The sequence below is a fragment of the Tympanuchus pallidicinctus genome, unplaced genomic scaffold (assembly GCF_026119805.1).
Source record: "Tympanuchus pallidicinctus isolate F22 unplaced genomic scaffold, pur_lepc_1.0 scaffold1, whole genome shotgun sequence".
Lineage (NCBI taxonomy): Eukaryota > Metazoa > Chordata > Aves > Galliformes > Phasianidae > Tympanuchus > Tympanuchus pallidicinctus.
Window position 1 is genome coordinate 14,193,343 of NW_026294618.1, and position 25,115 is coordinate 14,218,457.

A 25,115-nucleotide genomic window follows, 5' to 3' on the forward strand; every position below is an offset into this window, starting at 1 on the left:
TACGAAACACTACAGCCACAGTGACCATCATTTTAGAAATGTGTGAAGTAACAATTATGTAGCCATTGAAAGGACAGGCATTTCTGTATATGACTAATGAGGAAGATGTAGATGTTCTCCTTCTTTGAAGAAGACAGCTTGAAGGGGGCAGAAATACTTGCACATGGCACTAGGGCACAAAGGGCTCAGTGATGGCACTCAGTAGGTCAGGTTGACGGTTGGATTTGATCTTGAAAGGCTTTTCCAACCCAGATGGTTCTGTTTTTTTAATGTCCTGAATCCCACTGCATACCTATGTGGTTGCATCCTTTCAGAGTTGGAGACAACTGTGCCAGCTCACAGTAGCTTTTCCCAGTGTTTGCCTGCTGTGCTCTTAACCAGAAATGAGGAAACTAATTTTGGTCAACTCCAGAGTGTGAATATTTGTTCCAGTTCAGAAAAACCAGGCCTTGCTTCTTATTGCTTTCTCCTTTCAATAAAGGCCAAACACAGCAAAACACAGGAAAACAGAGCAGCTCTGCAGTGGTTTGGGTGCTGTCTGCCTGACCAGCGGGAACCCAGATGGATGGATGTGCTGCCTGTAGATAGCACTGACTGCACCCTCAGGCTAACCTCAACTGTAGGACATGCCTTTCTCTTGGCTTTATCAGGGCAAAAGCTGCAGCAGGATGATAAAAGGAGATGCCAAATTTCAGTGTGTTTTACAGATGGGGCAGAGCTGGCCCCAAAGCCAGCAAGGCAAAGGGATGTGGGCAGCACAAGAATGGCACCCACAAGAAGTAATTGCTGGAATTGGTTGGTCAAGCATGAGAGCACGGATCCTATTCTTCCTACATCAGACACCTCCTCCCTGAGAAGAACAAAGTGGCCAGGTCTGAATGGATAGCTCCTTTCCAATCTCAGCAAGCAAGGCTTTTCCCAGCAAGGGCTACATGCCAACATGCCACTGTATTTTATTCCAAGCTTGGACAACATGATTGAGGTCACAAGAAAATTCAAGAATTAATGATGCACTTTAAAGAAAGAAATGTAGAAAAAAAAAAAGAAAAAAAAAAGATGTGCTGAGCTCATGACTAATCTTTGCAGCTCTTGGTATGGGCAGGATTTGCACAGCCATGTTGATTTTTTATAAAAATAGTAAATCGTATTATCCCCATGCTGCAAGACCAAAGATTCGCAATGATACCTTAATGCAGATTAAATAAAAATAGCACTACCTGAGTCAATCTGAGGATGATAATGCTTTGTAATCCTGCACTATTAGAGGATGAACATTTGTATAGCAGTGAATCAACACGAGATACTTGCATGAGGAATGCTCCTTTTCCCTTTGCTGAACAGTGACATTTATACGAAGTGAAGAAGGTGAGGGGTGGTTGGAGGAGGCACAGCACACAGAGAGGAAGACAGAGCTATCAAGGGGTAACTCTATAATAACATGTATATAACATGCATAAAATACTAACGCCACTTTTTAAGGCTGCGCCCCACTATCTTCCAGTTCTGATATCCTGGCTATCTCATTAAGCCTGCTTTTAATTTTTTTCCCTGTTGCTGTAAAGAATCAAGTAAAATCTTTAAATTTTCAAAGTTCTTCCAAACTGGGCAATCAGGAAGCCTGTGAGAGCTCAGAATCTTCTGATTCATTCATAAAAACAAAAACAGATGAATAGCAGTGCTGCACATTCATTGTTGTTTTTTTCCTTAATATCCTTGAATGAGCAAACCGTACACATTAGAAGCAATACAACACAGAAATGCCTCAACAGTGGAAATGCTAATAAGATCCATTTATAACAGAACCTAGAAGAACAGAAAGCTTCAAATATCACTTTTTAAGGCTGGTTGCAGGAAGAGGAGAAAAACGTAAGCTTTGATTGGTGACACATTTTAAGCCATAATAAATTCTTCTCAATTATGCTGTTACATAAGCGACTCACACAAAGGTACTTCACTTGCTATTGTGCTCCCCATTTGTGCTTTTTTAAGACAAGTTTTCCAATTCACTGCACATTTGTTCTTCCCTGCTGCAATATATCCGTGCGTATAGCAGACATCTGGCCCTCACAGCCTGCTGCAGAAGGTTTTATCAAACTGTGGGGAAAGGTAAGAGAATAAGCTAATGCCAGTGAAAGGTATCCCTTTCCCCAGCAGGAGAAGCCAGGGGGCTTTCCAAGGCAGTAGCACAGAGAATGTCCACAAATGAGGGAGAATAGCCTCAATTCCCCCTAGCCTCCTTGACTTCAAGCTACGGCAGGGGAGATTCAGGCTGGACATGAGGAAGTATTACTTTTCAGAAAGGGTGGTCAGGCACTGGAATGGATGCCCAGGGAGGTGGTGGAGTCACCGAGCCTGGGGGTGTTCAAGGAAAGGCTGGATGTTGTGTTGAGGGACATGGTTTAGTAGGAGCTATTGGGAATAGGTGAACGGTTGGACTGGGTGATCTTTTAGGTCTTTTCCAACCTTGGTGATTCTATGATTCTATGACTTCCTCCTCCTTCTCTTCCAAGGTGAAGGAGGAGGTCCCTGTGCTGGAGATCTTGCACACCAACAGCAGAGGGATCACCCCAGCCCTGATCTATATGACAGGAGTATTCCCCAAAATACCCAAGTACCAATTGCAAGAGCACTCAGATTTCCATGACAAGATGCAGGCAGTCCCCAGGCATCTCCACGAGCCCAACTTCCAATGCCCTGTGAGATCTCCATTCAAGGGGTGCTACCTTCCCCCAGAAACAAAGCTTGCACAGGTTTCAGCTCAATTTCCAGTTTGAGAATCACAGAATGAAATAATCATTTGAGTTGGAAGGAAACCTTACAGACCATCTAGTCCAACTCCACTGCAATGAACAGGGATGCCTACAGCTCCATCAGGTTGCTCAGAGCACCGTCCAGCCTGACCTTGGGTGTCTCTATGGATGGGGCATCCACCACCTCTCTGGGAAACTCATAAAATGTTTCTCCAAGCTATTTGAATAGGACAGATCTTTGGTGGCAAAAACTCAATTCTCTACTTTAAGATTGAAGTCTTGATGTCCTCGCAGGTGCTGATCTTGATGTCCCATCCTGGACTATTGCTCACAGCCCCATTTCAGCCATAGAGTCCCATGCCCATGCAAATGACAGGCAGTTTTGTCTGTTCCTCACCCCATTCCACATCCCATCTTCCCTCTCCTACACATCTTTGTTTTCCATTTGCTGCCACCCTGAAGAAAAGCATATAGCTCTAGCCACTGAATTCATGCCCCAGATGGAGAAGACCCCCATGCAGAAGACACCCAATGTCACTGCTGGGGTACTGCTATCCTGCTGGCACCCAGGATACACAGCCTCCTAGCAGAACCACCAGAGCTCCAATTTGGCTGTCTTGCACAGAGTGGCCCCAGTTCAACATGCTCCCATCACATGCAGTCTCTGGCTGGGACAGTGCCTGTGCTCAGAGCTGCTTATCTGCTTACAGGCAGCACTGCAGCTAAAGAGCTTGCTCCATCAGAGCCTGCAGTACCCCATCAGGAGAGCACTGAAGCAACATGCTCCAACACCCCATCCTGGCTGAGGCCACCACACTCAAGCACCCAGCTGAAGATGAGGCTCCCAAAACCCTCCTCAGTGGCTACTTTGTGCACTCTCCACACCAAGAGTACTCACTGTGAGTGAGATCCAAGCTACTGCCAGGCACTTTCATGTTTGTCATGGTGCTCCCCTTGCTCTGAAGCCACCCCCACACCACAGACCACATGCTGTATTTTGAAAGTTGCCCAGTGGTCTCAGCACTTCAAGCCTATCTGTCTGCCCATGTCTCACCACATGCCATAAACTTCCAAACAGAAACTGCTGCATGTCCTAGAACTACCTTAATATTGCCACGGACCATTTAAATTCCCAAATCAGAATAAATAACATATCTGAACTTTAAAGGCAAAGAGAAGCACAGACCATAACAGCAGCAAAACTGTAATGCACAAACACCCCAAAGCTTCAAATTCTGTTTTATAAAAGTCCACGTTTCATGAAGACCACACGGCTTTCATGCTTTTGAGAGCACTACCCAAAGGGATAATGCAGGAGAAAAAACAACAACTATGCTAAGTCTATTTTGAAGTATTAGCAAGCTTTGTACCTATCACCAATATAAGTGTCACCTTAAACGGCAGCAAAAGAAAACCCAATGTAAGTTCAATGCAAACAGGCAGCAGGAAATTATGTAGCCTTTAAGACAGTGCTACAGCCAGCAGCCCCGTGCTCCACTCTGCCCTCAGGAAGAAAGTTTCATTCATCTTTCAACATCTCAAAAAGATCAACTGATGATTCAGGTCTCAATATAGTAATTATTAGTGCAAAGAGCACACAGGTTTATAATGAAGATTCATGGCAGCTGCAGGCGTGGGGGACAGGAGAAGTTCGTAAGCTATTACTCACATGAACATTTGCAAAAGGCGCAGGGGATTCATAACTGGGCCCTGTAAGACTCGTGTTATACGGATGTATGCCTCAGTAGGAATGTTAGGGATTAACTGAGCTCCCCTTAAAAAAATACCAAAAGTACCAAAACATCGTTTATTAAGTAAGGGATAATTTGTTGATAAAAGATGTAATTGGAGACAAATAAATTTAAAGGAGTAATAAATAAAAGTAATTGTTTTCTGGCCAAAACGAACACATACTTAAGGTGGACATGAACTCAGTATAGCATACCATTCCCCCCTGCCACATCTCAACCATACTCTGTACAGATACAGCAAGTCAGCCTGGCATCATCCGTGGGGAAAGGCACCTTACCTATTGAAAATACATTTATTTAAAAGATGGAGAAGTCCATGAAAGGCTTTGGACACTCAGCTGTGGTTCATTAGTCAGTCTGTACACACAAGACCTCTAATAGCTTGTATCCTGTGCACTAGGGAAATGCAACTAAAGAATAAACTTCCTGAGCAATTAATGCATAATGATATAATTTCGTTAATCTCATTGGAAAGAATCTAGAATTGAAAGAGGAAACAGGGTGTGGATTTCTCTAGAAACAACAAATGCAAACAGCAAAGGGTGCTGCAGAGCAGCATGGCTGGGGCAGTGCTGGCAGAGGCTGGCTGCAGGGAGGAGCAGAGAAATGCCCAGTGCCTGAGCTGGCTCCCTGGCTGCCAGTGTTTCTGATCAACTCTGTGTTCCTGTAGCTCTTCTCTGATTTCATGTTTCATTTACTTACAAATAAGAAACTAATGAAGTGCAGACAAATGAAATACACGGAAGCTTTGGGTACCCGCCAGGGCAGAACCGGTCACACGCGGCAGAGATTAGCACGAGTTATGCAGGTCATCTGAACCACTGGAAATTGCATTCCTTCAGATTAACACAGATGGTCAGAACAAAAGGGAGAAAAAGGACAAGGCTATTCCTCAACACAGAAACCACTGCCTGCCAGGCTGCACAGGCTTTCTGTGCAAAATCCAGCTACAGACTTTCCATGATTTAAGTCAAATACTTAAGAAAATATAAAATTCATTTAACTTTATCGAGTCTCAGCAAGCTCACTCTGGTGCAAAGGTAAAGCCTCCCATTTTGATGGCAACTTCACGTTCAAAGATCAGCCAGCCAGCTCTCAACACGTGCCACAAGCTGAGACAATGCACGTTCCTGCACCAGCTGCCCTACCATTCCCACGTAATGCATAGCTCAAAAGAAGCAGGATCTGGGAAGTACTCACCACCTATCTTGGAACCTCTTCAGGAAAAGTCCACAGAGCTCAATTGCCTGAAGGAGAAAACAAAACAAACATGCTTTACATCACAGCTTTCTTCTAAGGGACAGCCTTCCTTCTTTTTGGCCTCCTCTCCACAAATTTTCCCAGTTCAAATCAGAATTTGTCGAAACACATGAAAGCTCTGCTACAGCTCTTGCTCTAAGTTGAGCGACAACTACTACTTCATCCTCTGCATTTGCTTTTGATTATTTGTCCTGAAAGAGAAATCAAAACCCATGTTGAAAAACACACAGATTTCTCTTGAATTTGCACAGTGATCTCTTCTGGCATTCAAAAATCTGCTGAAACCACCCCTACATCTTTTTGTAAAACACACTTCCAAAATAAGCAAGAATCAATTTCAAATTGCATCAAAATGCCGTGGTGGAAAGGTTTGCTTGATTTATGCCTTAGAATACTGCTATGCCAACATCCAAAAACAGGAGAAACAGCACTGGAATATAACAAGGCCTGTTCCAGGATTTCTGGAGCCATTAAGCATTGCTTTCAAAGGGCAGAAATCAGTTCTCTATCAGTTGAGCACGACACTCAAAAAAAGAATATAATAATATGCATCTTTTCAGTATCTGCTAGCTCTGAATACCAAGGTTCATCAGCACAAGAGTCACAGACAAGAGCACAAGGAGCGAGCTCACCTGGTCCTGCGATTCATAATCTCTCAAAGTTTGTGGTTAGGAAATCGAAAATGATAAGGAAATTGGGAAACTAACTTGCTCCAGTTCCCATCCTCCCACAGAACTGCTCACAGTTCGCCCTACTGCTCCTTGCCTCCAGCCCAATGCCTCCAGATGCTGCAATCTCACAGCTCTGCAACAAAACCCTCACAGTGCTCCATCCCAAAGTAACGTAGTTGGTCCTTCCAACAAAAAAACCCAGCCACAGAGATCCCAGATAGCAACAAGCCATCCAACAGTCACTTCTAGCACCCTACAAGGGGGAATTCCTCCTTTTGTGATTACATTCAAACCCTTCCACCACACCCTGAAGTATCCCTACTGCCAATTCATTCACCAGAGGTAACCACAAGCCTAGGTCAACACCTCCAGTACAGACAACAAACCTTCCAAATACAGATTCTGATTGTGTCCAAAGATTTGGAATCTCCCTCCTCCCAAGCACTAGCCATTTTCCCCACTGTGACACTACCTGTTGAATCTCAACCAGTATTTTATCAAAAGCATCAGTTACAATGCTGATAAATTGACTGACCAAGCAGGCCCATCTCTGCAACCCCCTACCAACAGCCTATGGAGACTGACCACACATGACTTGGCCAAGTACTGGACAGAAGCCTGGAGTACAGTTAGCACATCTCTGCACCATCCATAAGGAAAGAGTTTCACCAAAATTCTTCTTCTCCAGCTTCCTTCTGAGAACACCAGTAGCAAAAGACAGCTAAGATCAAAGCACATGGTATCATCTGCTCTCTTGCACACAACTGGTTGCCCTGCTATCAAAGGAAATCAGCATGTCTGACACAATCTGTTCCAGATTAATCCACGCTGCCTATTACTCATAAGCACCCGGAAGATGCTTAGGTGGGAAATAATTTATTAACTTCCAGGAAAATACTGTAATAAAAGTCAGACTGTACTGTAATTCCATCTCCTCCCATTTAAAACATTCAGCACTATATTTTTCCTTTTACATCATTACGGAAACCTCCATAATTTTCTACATGTTTTCAGAAATAATCACCAAGGAGAAACTGAAACACACCAAAGTCAAGCAGGCAGCTGAAATCAGGCTGATACACAAACCATCAGAAGAAGACAATTGCCATGAGGTGCCCTCTGCCCCGACCGCCTGCAATGCTGGCTGAGCGGCTCTGACCAAAGACCCAACCCTGCTGCGCACATCTTCCCAGCAGCTGGGGACTGTGTTATACAAACCTTTTCCCAAGGCCCAGAGAATTTGGAAAGAAAAATAAAGAAGGGAAAGAAGCCCACACCCTTTATGTGAGCGCTCCCTGATTGGTTCTCGTCCTATTTTATGCCAGCATCTTCCCTCTTCGGTGCAGATGTGAACTCCATCAGTCTACTGCTCACAGGAAGGAAGATCAGGACTCTACTAAAGTTTCTATTACTCCCAAGATCACCAGGCAGGAACTCACAGTTGTGAACTGGCAGCAACGCAGGCATTTAAACAGAGAATTTCAGCCTCAACATCTTCTTAGAAGAAAACCCATTATTCTCGTTTTTTACAGGAACGGATGTTAAGCGCTTCAGGCTGCTGACCAATGCAACCCAATGGAAAGACAACGTCAGAACCAAATTGGGTCACCAGCAAAAGAGGAAATGCAAACCAGAAGCACTTCTCATCTCTGTTCTATGCCACTGGTACAAATTATCGTGCCTTCCCCATGCGTGTCACATTCAGGAGACCTTACAGAACAGCACATCAAGATGATTTGGCTGTAGTTATATGCTTAATAAAACAAAAAGCCATTTCCCAGTCCTCAACTATATTTCTGCATTCCAAAACTTTTAGGAAAACAAAACAAAACAAAACAAAACAAACCTTGCCTATATTCTTATAATTATCCAAAACTTTTGCTCCAGCCTGAGGAGTAGAGGGTAACTGGCCAGCACATGTTAATCTCCATGTTAACAGCACAAGAAGTATTCAAATCCACTGCCAATTAAAAGTAAGGTATAATTGAATTAGCAGAAGCAACTTACGGCAGAAATTCAACTACAAAGCAGAATTAAAGGAAGAGATGTCAGTAACTTTTGGAGGCTGGGCAGGAAGAGGAGAGTGCATCAATCTACTATTTTCAGTTCTGTTAGCAGAAAGCTTAAGGAAGAGATGCGTTCAAAGAACAATTTGTAAAGACATTCCTCGGAAAAAGAGCTTCACTGACGGGTAAGAGAAATGAAGGTGACAAATGCTTTTTTGCTCTCATTTTCCAAGATGATTTCAGCCCCATTCCATTGCGCCATGTCACAGACATTAAATGTAGTTTCTTTGTACACAACGGAGAAGCCTCAAGTGTTGGTGCTTCTCATTCTCAAAGGGCAGCCATTTCACCCTGCTCCATCCCAGCCTCCACTTATTTCCCTCAGGCTGATATTTCTCTTGATCAGTCTCAATGCCGACTACCAGTAAGGCCCTCCCACACTTCCAAAGTCCAGCTTTCGTAACTGCACTAGGTCAAATGAATTCTGTTAGTGACACTGCCGTGCTTGAGAACAGTGCAACTTGTCTGCAATCCCTGTGTGCAGCTTTGGAAATAAACCCCAACGCTAGATGCTGCCTGTGCTTTGTTAGCAACGCTTCCTCACTACAATTTCTTTTTCATCTGGAATCTGCAGTTTCACAAAAATGTGGGCGTTTTTTCCTCTTTTTCTTACCCATGGCACAAAGAAACTCTCAGAGGGATGTATCCTGCAGGTTGCTTTGTTTTCCTCAAGGCCTTTCAATGAGGGAAGAGGCATCAGGCATTCCCCTGTCTGTCAGAGGATTTTCACTCCCCAGGCTCATTTCCAGCTCGCCTAAATCCAGCAGATCACTTGCATCACTTGGCACGCCTGTGGCTCCCAGCTAGCCTGCAGGTTAATTCTTTCTGGTTCCTGGGCAGGTTTTGCAGCCCTCACCATGCTCTAGGCTGCTACAGCTACAGATCTAGGCTAATTTAAAAGCTAATTCAAGTCTTCTATTCAGCATCCTGCTCTGACTGTAGTGCAGGTACATCTCAAGCTGTATGTCCCCTGAGGGGCTAGTAGTGCTTAGACAGATGCCTTGTGTTTCACCAGATTCAAGCGCCGTCCCTACTTTCTCTGCTTTGAATGCTGCCCATGGTACCTCTCCTACAACCACTTCACCTCAGCAATATGCCTACAACACCCCCAGAAGTGCACAATAATCTAAGCACTGAATGGGAAGCAGATGTACAGGTTCTCAAGGAGTATCACAGAAGCATCTGGTTAAGTCAGGGATTGAATTTCACTCCCTCAGGTCACTGACCCAGCTGCAACTCCATCACAAAATCATAGATAAGAGTCACAGAATCATTAAGGATGGAAAAGACCACTCAGATCATCTAGTTCAGTCCATCCCCACCATGCTCACTGACCACATCCCTCAGTGCCATATCTCCACGGACCTTGAGCACCTCCAGGGACGGTGACTCAACCACCCCCCTGGGCAGCCTGTGCCAGTGCCTCACCACTCTTTCTAAGAAGAAATGTTTCCTAACATCCAACCTGAACCTCCCTTGGTGTAACTTCAAGCCTCTCATCCTAGCCCCAGTAGCAGAGTCCATAGGTCCTAGACCTGCTTCAGCAGTCACTATGAACAGAAAACACACCTAAATTTGCACACATCAACCTGGACACATGCACTGGGGCAAACAGGGCCAGACAACCCAAAACTCTAGATCCAATCCCTCCATTTTCAGGGTGAAATTTTAGGAAATAAGCCATGCCATCACGCTCTGTTGCATACCTGCCACACCGATGTGCTATTATCAGAGTAGATACATTTCCCAGATAATTCAAAGAGCTTGCACCTAAACTGGTAGAAGATAAAGTCTAGAGTAAGTGTTGCGCCATCTCCAAAAAGCACTCTGAGCATCCCCAAAGGTTTATTTATTGAAGACAGCTTCATTGGAGCGGTTAAAGTGAAGAACAGCCTGAAGTGTGTGGTACAAGAATCTTATCTTTGGCTGATGCTGTCACAACACAAACAATTATCCATGCCAGGCTCAGGAAAACAACAGGGAACCAACAGAAACAGAAAAATACCCAAGCAAAGGGAAAACTTGCATGCCAACAAACGCCACAGGCTGCATGGCACTGGATCCATCTCACAGCCACAATTCTCCTGGCTTCAGAGGAGCTTTGCTCACTTCAGCCAAAGCTGAAGACTGCATTTTTTTTTGTATTATGTGTCACATTTGGCTTACGTACATCCTGCCAGGGACTCTCACAAGCTGGCTGAGAAACACGGGCCACCGGGGATGACTGTACCCACATCAGGACGGTGAGGATGCCATACAAACATCTCCACCCAAGTTAAGCGAGTAATCAATATTTGCAGCCCAGTTTCACATAAGCAGAGCAATTTGGCTTATTAAACACAGCCCAAACTTGAGTTCTACATAAACAACTAAAAGGAAAGCATAATGACATAAGGAAGCTTTACAAATTTGAGGGCAAGCAAACAATGGTGAGGAAGGCTTTCTCGGAGCCAGGGCTTCATACTGGACGCCAAGCTGGGTAAGTTGATGTTATCACATACCTGATTCCCAAAGTAAAACATGTAAGTGCACATACTGCACTCAATTCCGATAGAAGCTGTGCGTGTGTAAAAGAAGGGAAGAAAGGTATGGAAATTTAGTACTCCACTGTGACTAAACACATTAGATTTTATTAATTCTAATTTAAAGTGTCAGAACAAGGTGAATTATTTGCAATTAAGTATTTTTCCCTTACTGAACTGCAGGGTTTCTTTTTTTCCAGAAAGACTAGTGACTGATGCCACACGCTGCCAGGTCAGGCTCAGACTCACACGATCAGCCATTTAGAAGGATACAGGCAGCTGAGGCCAGAACAGTGCCCGTTATTTACTCTATTTCCTCTTCTCAACTTTTTCCCAGTACAATTAACAAAATTATGTCACTGTACATTCACTGCCCAGGAAGTTTATCTCTCTCTTCCCCTTTCAGTCCTCCTTTTCATTTGCATTTCCTTGCTTCACAGGATGCTCTAAACTAAACATTATATTCAAGTTACACGACACAGACTGGGGAGGAATGGAGCAACAAGGGGAGGTCGTGGGAAGGGAGGTAGCTGCCTAGCAAATCTTAATTTAGCAGATACAGAGGGCATAGTGTCAACTGCTTTTTATTAACAAGAGATTGCAAATTTGCATCTGCTAAGGTTATCAGGTGGAAGGACACAACAGAGCAGTAGTTGAAAGAATTCAGTTTCCAAGGACTGACTGAAGCATGAACGTACTAAAAAATAAAACTACAGTGATCAGTGCTGTTACAGCATCAGGAAGCTGCTGCAAGTAACCTTAACCCTCTCTGTATATTAAGACTATTTTATGCCACATGAAAACGTGGATTCTCTGCACTCTCTGGCTGTGGAATACGCTGCTGAATTTAAAATGAGTTCATCACAAACTAGTGTTCCTGGACAGATCATTTATTCATTAAAAAAATAACACATTCTTGACTTTATAATTACAAAGGGGAAAACATCTTGAAAGCAAAGCAATAAAACAAGGCTCTAGTTTCCTACTAACCCTCCAGAGAGCTGGGGAAGCAGCATTAAAAGCAAAAGTGCCCGTACAGTTCAATCTCTGCTTTACAGACTGTAAAATATCAGCCAAAGTTGAGGCTGATGGGCTTCCTTGCTTGCTTTAAGCCCTTGCAATCTGTGCTCCACAGCAACATTCAAGTGACACCACTGGAAGTCCCTTCTTTCTGTAGCAGGGTGGCACTAAGGGTGCTTTTGTGGAAGCCATGTGAAGCCAAATTTGGCACATGAAACAGACTAATGGGCATGGCACAAACTCTGTCACACACCTAAGTGACAGTGAGCCACATGCCTGCTCCTGTCGCAGTCTCTCCAGGCACAGGTCAGAAGATGAACAGCAAGCTCACGTGGAGAGTGATATACACAGTCCTACCTCTGGTGATACGTCAAGCCAGGATGTGTTGTCTTTCCATACAATTGCTGTTACACTAGCACACGTGCGTGTTCAAAGTCCCTGAGGAGACTTTAATATTAGTCTGCTAAGCCTACATGCATACAGCTCAACCTGCAAAAGAACAGTAGAACTGGTTTTGCAAAGCTTTAATGAAACCCCCTTGAGAAAATAATGAAGAACTTCTTTATTTTATTTTATTTTATTTTATTTTATTTTACTTTATTTTATTTTTTATTTTTTTAAAACAAATGTGCCTCACCACGAAGTGTCAGTGGGGTCAAGAAAGAGACCCATAAGACCCCAGTGCCAGCCATGGGACACGCACCTACAAACAAGGCTGGACAACAAGAAGCAGCCAAAGTCCAAACTCCCACTACAGATGGGCCTTAGTTGTGAAGCACCCAGAAACAGGAGACAAGGGCCACACCAACTGTCAAGGCAGAAGATCATAGAATCACCGAGGTTGGAAAAGCCCTTGAAGATCATCAAGTCCAACCTCCAGCCCATCCCCACCGTGCCCACTGACCGCGTCCCTCAGTGCCACATCTCCACGGTTCTTGAACACCTCCAGGGACGGTGACTCCACCACCTCCTTGGGCAGCCTGTGCCAATGACTGACCACTATTTTGGAGAAGAAATGTTTCCTAATATCAAGTCTGAACCTCCACTGGCACAGCTTGAGGCCATTACCTCTTACTCTACCGCTATTACCTGGAAAAAGAGGCTCACCCTCTCCTTACCAGAACCTCCTTTCAGGGGGCATTTGTAGAGAGCGATAAGATCTCCCCTGAGAGAACTCCTCTTATCTAGATTTAGTAATTCAAGTTAGTTTGGACTCTTGACTGTGTCCTGTAGCAAGCTAGGGCTCTGGAAATGGCAAAATCAAAGCTGTCTTTCTGAATTACTCCCATAAAAATCAGCACCTGATAAATGCACTTGTTGCTGGTGCTCTCAGCTTGTAATGGCGCACTTCACTGAGAGGACAAGCCTTCTGGCAAGCAGCAGCATGCCCTGCAAACAGCTTGCTGACAGTCCCAGCTGGAGGCGATGAAAGACACAGGCAAGTGTCAAGAGAGCCAAGAGTGGAGAAGACACCTTTAGCAATGCTAAAAGGCTTGAATGTGACAAAACCTGCCTGCAGCGAACCGTTTTGGCACGGTGCCCCTGTCGGTGTCTTCTGAGGATCCAATAGGACCTCAGTAGATGTCAGCCATGACAAAAGGACAGGTTCTTCAGTGCCACCACGACTGGGGCCTGGCCGTGCATGCTTGTCTGCAGCATCAAGACAGCCCTGCAGAGCGGGAGAGGAGGGCTGGGGGGAGGTTCAAGCTGAAGAGCAGTCCTCCCTCACCCTGTGTGTCTCCTGAGGGAAAGGCAGCTCTTGTAAGGGCACATAATGGTGAGGTTCAGGAACAAACGCCATTTTAAGAACCATGACATGAGGAGAACAGAAAGCTGTGGCAGGAGGCTTCAGAGCTCACTCTTACTTGCTTTTAAACCATTACCACAGCTCCAATTACCCTCAGCTGGAAGGAAACCCAATTTCCATTAAAAAAAAATAAAATAAAACCATAATAAGCTTCTGATGTATCCTCTGACAATCAAAGCAAGCCCCAGCTCGGCCTGGCAGAATGGCTTCCCACAGCCTGAGCATGGATCCAGCCACAGTCCCTAAGAAAGCCAAGGGAAAGGAGCTGACAACGCCTTTCCATCTCAGTGGGTTTGCTCCAAATCAAGCCTAATCTGAGAGGAACAAGTCTCCTTGTGTTTGCTGTGGGCTTTGAAGTACTGGGCTCCTTGTAGTGCTAGGTTTGGCTCATCACCCCTCCGGGCCTTGCTCCACTGCAGGATGCAGCCACTGAGGTGTTATTGCACAAAGATCGGGGAGAGGGCTGATGTAGAAACTCCTGCTCATTTATGTCGATATGGCTTTCAGACTGGTCACAAAAGGTGACTGAAGTATCTGCATTTCCAACCACAAACCTCACACACTTCAGCTCAAGAACAACACAGCTCAGTGCAGTGGAAATCAAAGCAGTGCCTAATCACTGAGAGCTTTTATGCTGATTCCACTTTCTTCTCTCTACTGTACATTAACTGTAGCCATCTCTTCACAAGAGCATTAGAAGGACAAAAAGCAGCAAGAGGAAATTAAACCAAGCAGTGACACAAAACGGACAAATCATTTCAGAAGACACTTGCTCTGCAAGCTGGAGGCAACAGCAGGAGCAAAAGAGGCAGCAGCAGGAGCTTGCTCTGGGCTGCGCTTTGGGAGCGTTTCGAGATGCAGCAGCCACGATGCAGTGAGCCAGACAGCTCCTTCCAAGCAGCTGCTTCCAAGCCAAAGTTTTAAGTTGCAGTGCTCTTTTCAGCTCTGGTGGAGGGGATAAAGGTTTTTCCAGTGTCTTCTAATAGACTTAACAGATGTTGCTCCGAGGCCCTTTCCTAAGCACCATGAAGTACTCTTGCTTTCTGTATGTTTGCTTTCGATCACGCAGTTTAATAACTGAGCTCCATGCTGCTGGAGATGCACACCCAGCATCCTCCCTGCTCACCCCTGCTGCCAGCTTGCAGACTGCTGCCCTTGCCCCTTGAGAAGCTTCATTCTAAGAAATGCAAAATGATACTCTCTGAGAAACTATTTACTTGTTTAAAAAAAGCCTGGATAAAGGGGAAAGGCAAACACTGCCCTACCAGTGCTAACTGCTCTGACAGCAGCTAGCACAGCAGGATCAGTAGCAGCAAGCTCTCTCCCTTCACACAACAGAAGAACTGCCAAGAAGAGAGAATCCTGCTCACAGTGCCCTTTAGAGAAACCCAGAAAAAATCCTACTACCTCAGCACAGCAAAAAGCATCCATTCTGCACAAGGCACATTCAGAGAGGTGAATTAGAAACACAGAAGGCACGGCCACCAGAAGGCTTTTTCTGTTTTTTTTTTTACCTCCCACCACAGCCACCCTTGCCTATGCAAAATGATGTTGCAGGAGCCACGTGCCAATTCCCAAGCATCAGAAAGATCTGTTTCCCAAGCCCATGCCCAAGCTGTACACTATCCATCACCACCTGAAAGGAGATTGTGGTGAGGTGGGGGTCAGCCTCTTCACCCAGGTAACAGTGACAGGATGAGAGGGAATGGCCTCATGTTGTCTCAGACGTGGTTCAGGTTGGATATTAGGAAACATTTCTTCCCAGAAAAACTGATGGGGCACTGGCACAGGCTGCCCAGGGAGGCTGTGGGGTCACTGTCACTGGAGGTGTTCAAAGAACAAGGAGATGTGGTACGGAGGGATGTGGTCAGCGGGCAGAGTGGAGATGGGTTTGTATTTGGACAACATGATCTTAGTGGTCTTTTTCACTTTAATGACTGATTCTATGATCACAGCCAGGAGCAAGGTTCATAATTCCTTCAAAACACAAGTTTGGTATTTGCACACCAGCACACACAAGTGCACACACACATCCCTTTTACTCCACTGCTCTCTCTGAGATGCTTCCTGCACTTCCACTTGTGGGAAGCACGTTCCCAGTGCTGGCATGCTGCATGGCTGCAGAATTGGAAACAAACACCTCTGCTACTCTGACTAGCACACCGGTTAATTCCTTATGATAAACACATTGTCTGAAACAGAAATTCAGTTTAATTGCAAAACCAGCTGCTTCAGCTTAGCCAATCCTCCTGGCACAAGCATCAGGATTTCAGTATGCCTTGCTTCTAGTGAGCATCTCTGAGGCCAAAGCAGCCTTTTGGGACTTGGCCTCCCGCCCTTGAGGTCTCCAGCTGTCCCTGCCAGCCAAACCCAGTGCTTTCTAATCCAGCTGGAGTTGTGAAGGTTTACCATCAGCCAGACACCTTTCTGATGAGGTTAAGATCACAGCCACTGAAATCCTAGCAGACATCATTTTTTTCTCTCAGTTGCATAAAGTGCATTCATTTCCTTACGAAGGTCTAGGCAGAAAAGAAAAGATGGCCTCCTAAAATCGTGTCTGTAGAAGTCATCAACAAAACTGGCAGGTCTCAAAGGACGGTGTGTTAGCTGTACGTAACTATAGCTATGCCTAGGTTGTCGTCCTGCTTTTTTGCCAGACAGATATCAAGTTGACCGTGTTGCTCTATATAGGTAGTTCAGTCATCAGGAAAAATGTTTAAGCGTGCAAGTGAAGAGAAAAGCTGATCGGGTTGTAGAGGGTATCTTTTGCACCGAATGTTGCCAATGTCAGTTTCTACAGAGCTCAACTAACACAAGTTCTTTAAACTCCTTGCTTCTTTCTTTGATTTTAAAGAGAAACACACCTACAGAACAAGCAATGCTGGAACAGCACAAAGAACCATTTGCCATTACTTCTGCACTGGTTATCTGCAAGTCCCTATAAACCCCCTAATTATAAGCAGCATCTTTTACTGTCAGTGGCACATTTTGTGCTGTGCAGCCCAGGAGACATGCAACATCTCTCACATTACAAGTTGGATGCAGCCTCCTGGCTCCTGCCTCCTAATTGCAGCACAGACAGTGCAAGGGAGTGCATCATTCATTGTGCAGCCCATCCTATTATATATCCAGCCATTTGCACTGGACTTCCAGAAAAGAATCGTTTCCAGAAGGTTCAGCTGAAGAACTCACTCTCCCAGCTGCTAAAAGAACCTGGAGCTCCTTCGTGGAGAATGCAGTCCCACCATTTAAGGCTCATGGGATCACTGCCTCTGGAGTGTGACAACAGGCAGACATTTATATGGAAAAGTCAGGCAAAGAAGAAATCAATGGGTTAATTAGCAGATTAGCAAAGTACAACCAACCGTAACGGCTTTTACTCACCAGAAGACTGATAAAGTGGAGATAATTGTTTGCACTCCTTATACTCTCTGGGATGGCAGAGGATTATTGGAACGATGGAAATTTCAGGCATTGATTTAAAACATTTTCTGCTCATTAAAGCTAAACCCCAAGCATTTTGCAAGAGCAAAGCCTCCCAAAACTCATAGCGTGGGATTCCACATGATGCAGTGACGCAGCCAGCATGGGCTACCCCTTGCCAACAGAAAGCAGCTTCGCTCTGAGTTAAGCCTCATGAAGGTACTCAATTTGGGCACTGCAACTGTTTAGATTCTGTGATACAGTGAACAAAGAAACCGATCCCATGTACAACCACTATGGGAAGCACACCAGGAACAAGGGAAAGAGAACATTTCAGGAAAAATAGTCAGTTTTTGTTCCACTTGCTGGAAATTGTTGGCATTTGTTACTGAAGCCGACCAAGGAGTCAGGTTTGAATGAAGGAGCAGCAGCTCCGCAAGAGAGAGATCCCCTTCCCACGAGCATCAGCGCATCTCACACACACACACACACACAGAGCACAAGCTCAATCCTTACAGTCTCGTGTCACTGAGAGCAAGAAAAAATCCCTACAGTAGAATTCTAACTCAACTGCCCACTTGGTTTATCAGCATTCCCATCCCTGTCAAATCAAGGCAATCAATACATCAGAAACTATCGCGCAACTTCAAAAATACAGTAAATGACGCTGCACAAATATTTTTTAATCACAACCATTCCGAATCACAGATCAAGTCGGATTTCTTTGGGTTTTGTTTTTGTGTTTTTTTTCTTCTGCAGTCACAGTCCCCGAGCTGACTGTTGCTCAGGCTACATCAGCCTGAACCAGTGGTCTGTGCCTGTCTCTTGAACCCGGTGCCAGCCCTGCACCCAGCTGTAACAGAGAGCCCCTGCAGCTGGCACAGCTCTCCCCACCCAGCACGGCTCCCCAAGAAGATGAAGCCACGCCAACAAAAAGCGCTTTTTTTTGCCAGGGTAGCTGACAGCAGACTAGCACTGCTGCCAGCATTGCGACATCCATTCGAGAGCAGCAAGCGGTTCGTTTTTTTTTCCTCCACTACACAGTTTCCTACACTTTAAGCCAGACAAAACCATTACACTGTAGGCAAGAAGCGAAGACCAGAAGAAAGCAGGTGTGGTCGAGAGGCAGCGCTGCCGGCTGGCATCTCCCCATCTCGCGTAGGCAAAGATGCGCACAGACTGCCTTTCCGCGAGCCTCACCGCACCAGATGACAGCCGAGGCACGCAGCTACTGTGCGATCCGCTCGCGTGCGGAGAAGGGAAGGGCCCCGGGGTTCAGCACCGGCGGCGATGCGGTCCCCGTGCGTGGGCACACGCAGCATCCTCGGCACCGCGCGATGCCGCGGGACCCACCCAGGGCGGCTGCTGCCCGAACGCCCGCCGGGCTGTGCCGAGAGGCGCCGGGTGCGTTTGTACCCACAGCCACAACAAAACGGCTCCCATTGAGAAAACGCGTCGGGGACGGAACAATTGCCTCCTCCGTTTGTTTTCCCCGCAAAGAAAACTCCGTCTCTCTGCCACATTTACATTTGTGAATGGGACTACAGTACAGCCTTCGGCTCCACCACTCGCCTAGCAATATTCCTGCGGAAATAAAACCGGCGTTTTCTCATACGCACACAAACTACCCAGCCGCCTTCTCCCAAACTGAGCCGAAACTTCCCCGCCCGGCAGTCCGCCCGTGAGCCCCCGCCCGCTGCGGTCGCTGCTCCCTCCGCTTCCCGGAGCGCCCGCAAAGCCGGCGCGGGGCACCGCGCGGACATCGGCCGCTGCCCCCGGCTCCGGGGGGGGAGAGGGCGGGGAGGCAACCGAAGCGGAGTCGTTCAGCAACGGCGTTCCGCCAGGGCCGGTTCGGGAGGCGGCAGTAGGAAGTAAGATTTTAGGGAGCCGACTGACTCGTGCGGCGCGAACTTCGCCAGGTCTAAGATCCCCCTAACGCACGCGGAACGCGCGGATCCCCGCGTCCGTCCTTCCCAGCAGCCGCACGGCGCTCGGCACCGCGCACCGAAAACGCAGCGCCACGGCCGGCGGCGGCCGCGCATCCCCGGCGCTGCCCCCGCCGCCCCCCGTCCCGCCCGCAGCCCGCGCCCCTCACCCGGCTGCGGAGCGGTCCCGCGGCGGCCTCCCGGCAGCTACAACTCCGCGGCGGAGCCCGGGCGAGCCGCACGCCTGCGGAGCGGCGGCGAGCGGGGAGGAAAAGAGGAAATGAGCGGGAGGCGCATTGGAGGGAGGGGGAGGAAGGAGCCGCCGCCGAGGGAGCGAGCGGGAAAGCGAGGCAAGGAGCGCAACTTCCCCGCGGGGCAGCGGCGGCGCCGGGGGGCGGAGCGCGGCAGTACCCCGCAGCCCTGCGCAGCGCCGCGCCCCGCCGGGGCCGCCCGCCCGCCCGCCGCCACTTGGTATCGCCCGGCCGCCGCGGGGCAGGAAGTGCGGGGCGGCGGGGAAAAGTTTATCTCTCTGTTTTTCTATTTTTGTAATTCTCTTTTTTTAATAATTTTTTTAATCTATTTTTTGGTTTTTTTTCCTTTTTTTTTTTTTTTCCTTTTAACCCCAGTGCGAACAAGGAAGCGCTCTGCCGCAGGCCCTACAACGAGTTCTGCCGCCGCAGCCAGCGCTTCCCCCCCTCCCCGTCCCAGTCGTGTCACACGGTGCCGGGCAGGTGGATCCCTACGGGTGCGGTGCCGCTGGCCGGGGACAGCTGCCCTCACGGCGCACCCCGCCACAAAATGGAGGGGATTGAGGGCTCGGTGCTAAGCTGCTTCTCGAGAGAGGTCATGGGAAGCCTTCTTCATAGCTAAGGCCTGCAGAGCGCACGGGGGAATGAATCCTTCCTTCAGGATTTCTGTTTTTCCCTCATCTCCTGCCCAGTACACTTTCGAGTCAGGAACATATGGAGAATTGAACACCGTTCCCGTTGTGCCTTATCGGCAGCTTTCACTCTGCCTTCCCTCGTAGGAGCGCAGGCGAGCATATTCAGTGCGGGCAAGAGATAAGAACCGAGCAGAGCTGCAATCAGGGCCACACCAGGAAAAAAAAAAAAGATATTGAGAGATTTCAGCAACAAACCTTGGGAGGCACAAAAAGCCCACTGCCTCCAAGCTGCAGATTTTCAAAGCTTATCTCTATACCTCGTCTGCAGATTTCTGTGAGGGCAGAAAATTAAAGAAAAAAAAAAAAAACACCTTTCACCTCTATTGCAAAGATGGAATACACTGAAACTATTGATGCAAAGCTGAAAGTGTTACTCAGCAATAACCACTTTCTCCAGCCCCTTTCAGAGTAGTTAAACCATTTTGCCAACTTAAAAAATAATACATACATTAAAAAAAAAGTCAGCCCAAGGCAAAAACAAGCTGGGAAACTGGCAAACCTGCACTGTTAAAACTAGAAGCAACTCGAACAGGAACACAGAATGGAAAACTGTATGCAACCACTGTCACTGCCAACTTCACACGCCTGCAGCCCGCTCCTCCTCGCGGGGGGTGGTTACACATGAGTAATCCCCTCGGTTTCCCTGCACACCCTGGGTGAGTGCTGCCAGGTGCTGGGGCTGTGGCTCACACGAGGCAGGCAGCCTCACTGTCAGCCCTATCCTCACAGCCCTCCTTTGGATGCTCTCATAGCTTTATGTCCCTCTTACACCGTGGCCCTCAGCCTGTGCACAGTGCAGGAGGTGAGGCCACACAGCACAGAGCAGAGCAAGACAACCCCTTCCCTTGCCCAGTGGCAGTTCTGGGCCCGGTGTAGCCTGGGATACAATTGGCCCTTCTGGCTGTCAGGGCACACCTCTGGGGCTCGGGGACTGTGAGCACACTTGGGCTGATCCATGGGGTGCTGAGAATGGAGATGCGTGCTGATAGATGTGGCTCTGAACTCACGTGGCAGAGCGCTAGGATGTTTCAGTCAGGAGCTCTCCATGCTGGGAGACCCAGGGCATTTTGCTGTCAGTAGGTAACTACTTCAAGAAGCACCCGTGGCTGCTCAGTTCAACAAAAGTCATTTCCTCTCTTTGATCCCTCTAGTATTCAGTATATTAACCTGTGATTAACTGCAGAAATACTTGAAATAATTTTCTTTCAGATGTTATTGGGGAACACATAGCAAGAACCAAATGAGGCATTACTCTTTTATACTCAACTTCTTTTTTTCAATGATTGCAGCCTTCCAGCTGTCACCAGAAACAAGATGTTAGTCAAACAGTCATCACCAAGACTTTGGAGGATGTTAAGCACTAATTCCTGATAAGGAGCAATATCTGACTGACAACAGTCTCCTGGGAAACACCAGGGAAGGAAGGACAGCCTCCCAGAGCTGCTGGCTGCACACAGCTCCCTGTGTGATGAGGAGAAGCTGCAAACCCACATACATGGACAGCAAGCCCTGTGTTTGGAAGTTAAAGTTAGTATGTTCATAGTCGGTTTCTCCTATCAATGCTTAAACATACTTGAGCCCACCTACGTAAGAGCTTCATGTCCTGTTGTGCAAGACTGGGCCCATTGGATGTGTCTGCCTTACGTGAAGTTCTTTGTTTAATGCTTTATGTTAGAATCATAAAATCATTTGAGTTGGAAGGAACATTTAAAGGCCATCTGGTCCAACTCCCCTGCAACGAACAGGGATGCTGACAGCTCCATCAGGTGCTCAGAGCCCCATCCAGCCTGACCTTGGGTGTCTTCAGGGATGGGGCATCCACCACCACTCTGGGCAGCCTGTGCCAGTGCCTCATCACCCTTACTGTAAAAAACTTCTTCCTTTCTATCCAATCGAAATCTCTCTTTTAGTTTAAAACCATTTCTCCTTGTTTATTAAGCCAATCTAGTAGATTGGCTTAAAGACCCTGCACTCACCTAGTGCGGGTCTTTACCAACCATGGTGCCATGGCTGCTTTGGCATCTCACCTTTCAGTTGATTTTCTTTCTGCTTTTCATTCTGTTTCTATAATCAGAAGACAAACAATGAGGGATTGAATTAGATTCATCTGGATGATTCCAGCTCTGCTGAATCTGAAATTACCATGCAAAATTCCTTCTGCTGTCCAGTGCTTAATCACCAAGGGATTAGGTGGAGGCGAAAGTCGAGATGTGTGGCACGCTGCTATTCTTTAAATATCTGCCATTATAACATGAGCTCTGGTGGTAGCATTAAGGCTATTGCTAATCTCCAGCTATTACCCGCCTTGCTGGGTTTGGTGTGATTGATTCTGGGTAGGTGTTAAAGCAATATTTACCTTTTTTGAGCAGTTCATCAGCCAGACCTGGAGCCCTATATGTTTCTGGGGATTTCAACTCCTCTTACTTCTACCCAAAAACTATCAGAGGAAACTGCTGTCAAGGATTTCAAGCTCCTTCCCTCTGGATCTCCTGATAATTGTGATGGCTGTGGGGACCCAGAGCTCCTTCTCTGAAGGCAGCTGACTGTTCCAACCATTTTCAGGCCAGATGGGAGCTACAAGTGCCAGGATTTGCTTCCACTGCAAACATCTATTGAGCCCCACAATTTTTGCTACCAGATGCTGGGGCTCAGGTTGTTGCAGGCATCAGTCTCATCCATCAGTGCTCCTTTCCACTGCATTCCCAGCCTGGGCTGCTTGAGAAATGCCATCTGTGGACAAGAGAATTGCTTTGATAGGCAGAGCCAGTATTTAATGTACTACCAAAGTAAATAGGCAAGGGGCTTTGCCAGTCATCTGGATTACAGAATCTGAAGGTGGAAAAGAGCAGGTCAGATTTTATAGTGTGTTCCACTGCTAAAGGAAGCTTGTTCTCTGCAGTATCTTCCTGGCCTGTTTTCAAGACCTTGGAGGGTGAGGAGAGATGAGATGGTGATATTTGCCATGCCCTTGAGAGTTTCTTTGTCTGGTTTGAATGATGTAATACGGAACAACTGCAAGTTCAGAAAATGTAGTTACATCACAATATATAATGGAGTTTTTGCATGGTTTTTCCTCTCCAACATACTTGCTATGCCTGCTGCTGTGCCAGTAAAAGCAGATAGATGCAAAAGAAAAACCAGTTACAATACTCCATCAGTGTGAAAGAAAAAATAGTTGCAATATTCCATCACTGTGTCATTGCTCTTCTTCCCCTTAGCAAGAGTTTGTTTTAGTTGCTTTCCTCTCCTCTGAAGAAAAATGAATAGTGAGAGCCGTGATGACCAGCAGTGAGGCTGGGAACAGCAGATGTAAGCTGTACAGCTGTACTAAGACAAAAGCACACTTTCCTACCTACAGCTGTATTAAAGTTGCTCTGGAGATAGCCACAGTGCCTACATGTGACTTAGCATATGGACAGCCAAGGCATCAGGCACATTTATGCATATAAGAACACTTGGTGTCTTCTTTAAGTCAGAGAGAGCAACGATTAAACAATAAAAAAGACATTTGGCTGTGTGATCTTCCTCTCAGCTAGCAGAAGGACTGAGTGAGAAAACAGAAAAAAAATAAATAGAGGGGAAGAGCTTACGAATTAAACCAGCACATTTTCATTTCATCGACTGTTGTCTACCAGTCTTTTACACGGGAATCTAAAAAGGACTTCATTTTGCCTCCAAGGCTGCAGTTGCTATGCTAGACACTAAAGTTAGATGCTTCAGATAAGGTATTAATACAAAGGCTTCTTGCACAGAATGGGTAAAACCTGCTAAATAGGGAAAATGTAAAAGCACAGTTTTTCTCTGTGGTGCTTTATGTTAGTTTTGCACTGCAGTGCTTGGTCACGCTGAGATGTGCCATCAAACAAAGCGAGGGAGGTGGGATGGTGGTGTCTTAACTACACCTACTGAAAAGAAACAACAGAATTTCCTCTGCTCCATCGCCCGTGTGTGCTTATTTCCAGCTGCACCTACCAGAGCATAGCTCTCTCATGGATGCATGCACAGGAAACAGTACCTGTTTCAGCGCCCACATCAGGACTCACTGACAGGAGATGTAACGGAATTTACTTAGTGTTGGTGGTCCAAAACATCAGACTTTCGCAGAGAGAGGTGGAAAGAGTAAGAAAAGCTGTGTATTTCTACACAGCAGAAAATAACTTGCTTGTTTATTTTCTTTGTTTCAGGAAAACAAAAAAGCCAGCAATTAACCATGAAGAATACCAGTGTATCTAAATGGAAATCAATGATTTAGGCCAGCATTACAACAGCTGTAAAAAAAAAAAAAGCAAAACAAAACAAAGCATTTTAATTCAATCAGGACAGTAAATAATAATATAGTAAAACTGATGTTTCCTCACTGTGACTTCCAGTTTTGCTGAAACTGCTTTTTTTTTTTTTTTTTTATGTTGCTGAGCAAGAGGATGAGGAGGAAACCCAGCAGTGATTTCTGCTATGTTTGAGCCAACAAGATGCTATTTCAGTTCTGTGCCATGCTGTGTGTTCTGGGATGCTGCCCAGAGCCAGCAGGGCAGTGGCAGGATGATGGGCTGCATCTCTTGCCCAGAGAGCTACTGCTTTTGGAAACCTTTCTCCCAGATGCACAGATCCACCCCCAGATCAGAGGTTCACAGCAAAGTGCCATTTCTCACGGAATTGGGGTCCATATCTAAAGGCAAATCCATGTGAATCATTCACTGCAATGTGGAGGAAGTCAGGTTAATTTTGGCACCAGCAATGGAGTGCTCTTGTATTGCTCCTGTTGGTAATTAAGGGAAAACAAATCACAGGGGAGGACAATAAAAGTATTAATTAATAACTTTTTTCAAAAAGAAAAAAGTAATTTTTGTTTTAAAAAGATGTTTTATGCCTGGAGAAAATACTTATATAGGACAATCACATTGTTGGGTGTTTGACAAGTGCCCGCTAATAATTAAATAAGGGCACTGACTGCACATTTAAATCATCACCAGATCCTCC

General features: G+C 46.4%; 1 protein-coding gene across 2 annotated transcripts in view; it reads right to left on the bottom strand.

The window, feature by feature from the left end:
- HPCAL1 (hippocalcin like 1) overlaps window positions 1-19,594 on the bottom strand; it is a 52,080-nt gene extending 32,486 nt beyond the window's left edge. Inside the window, exons 1-2 of one of the 2 annotated variants that reach the window (XM_052679734.1) lie at window positions 19,366-19,594; window positions 5,705-5,748 (exon numbers count right to left, since the gene is read on the bottom strand). The gene's annotated coding sequence lies outside the window, so the exon portion shown is untranslated. Of the gene's footprint in view, window positions 1-5,701; window positions 5,749-19,365 lie in introns of both variants that reach the window. The other variant, XM_052679724.1, reaches the window with a different exon arrangement.
- Between the last annotated feature and the right edge of the window lie 5,521 nt (window positions 19,595-25,115).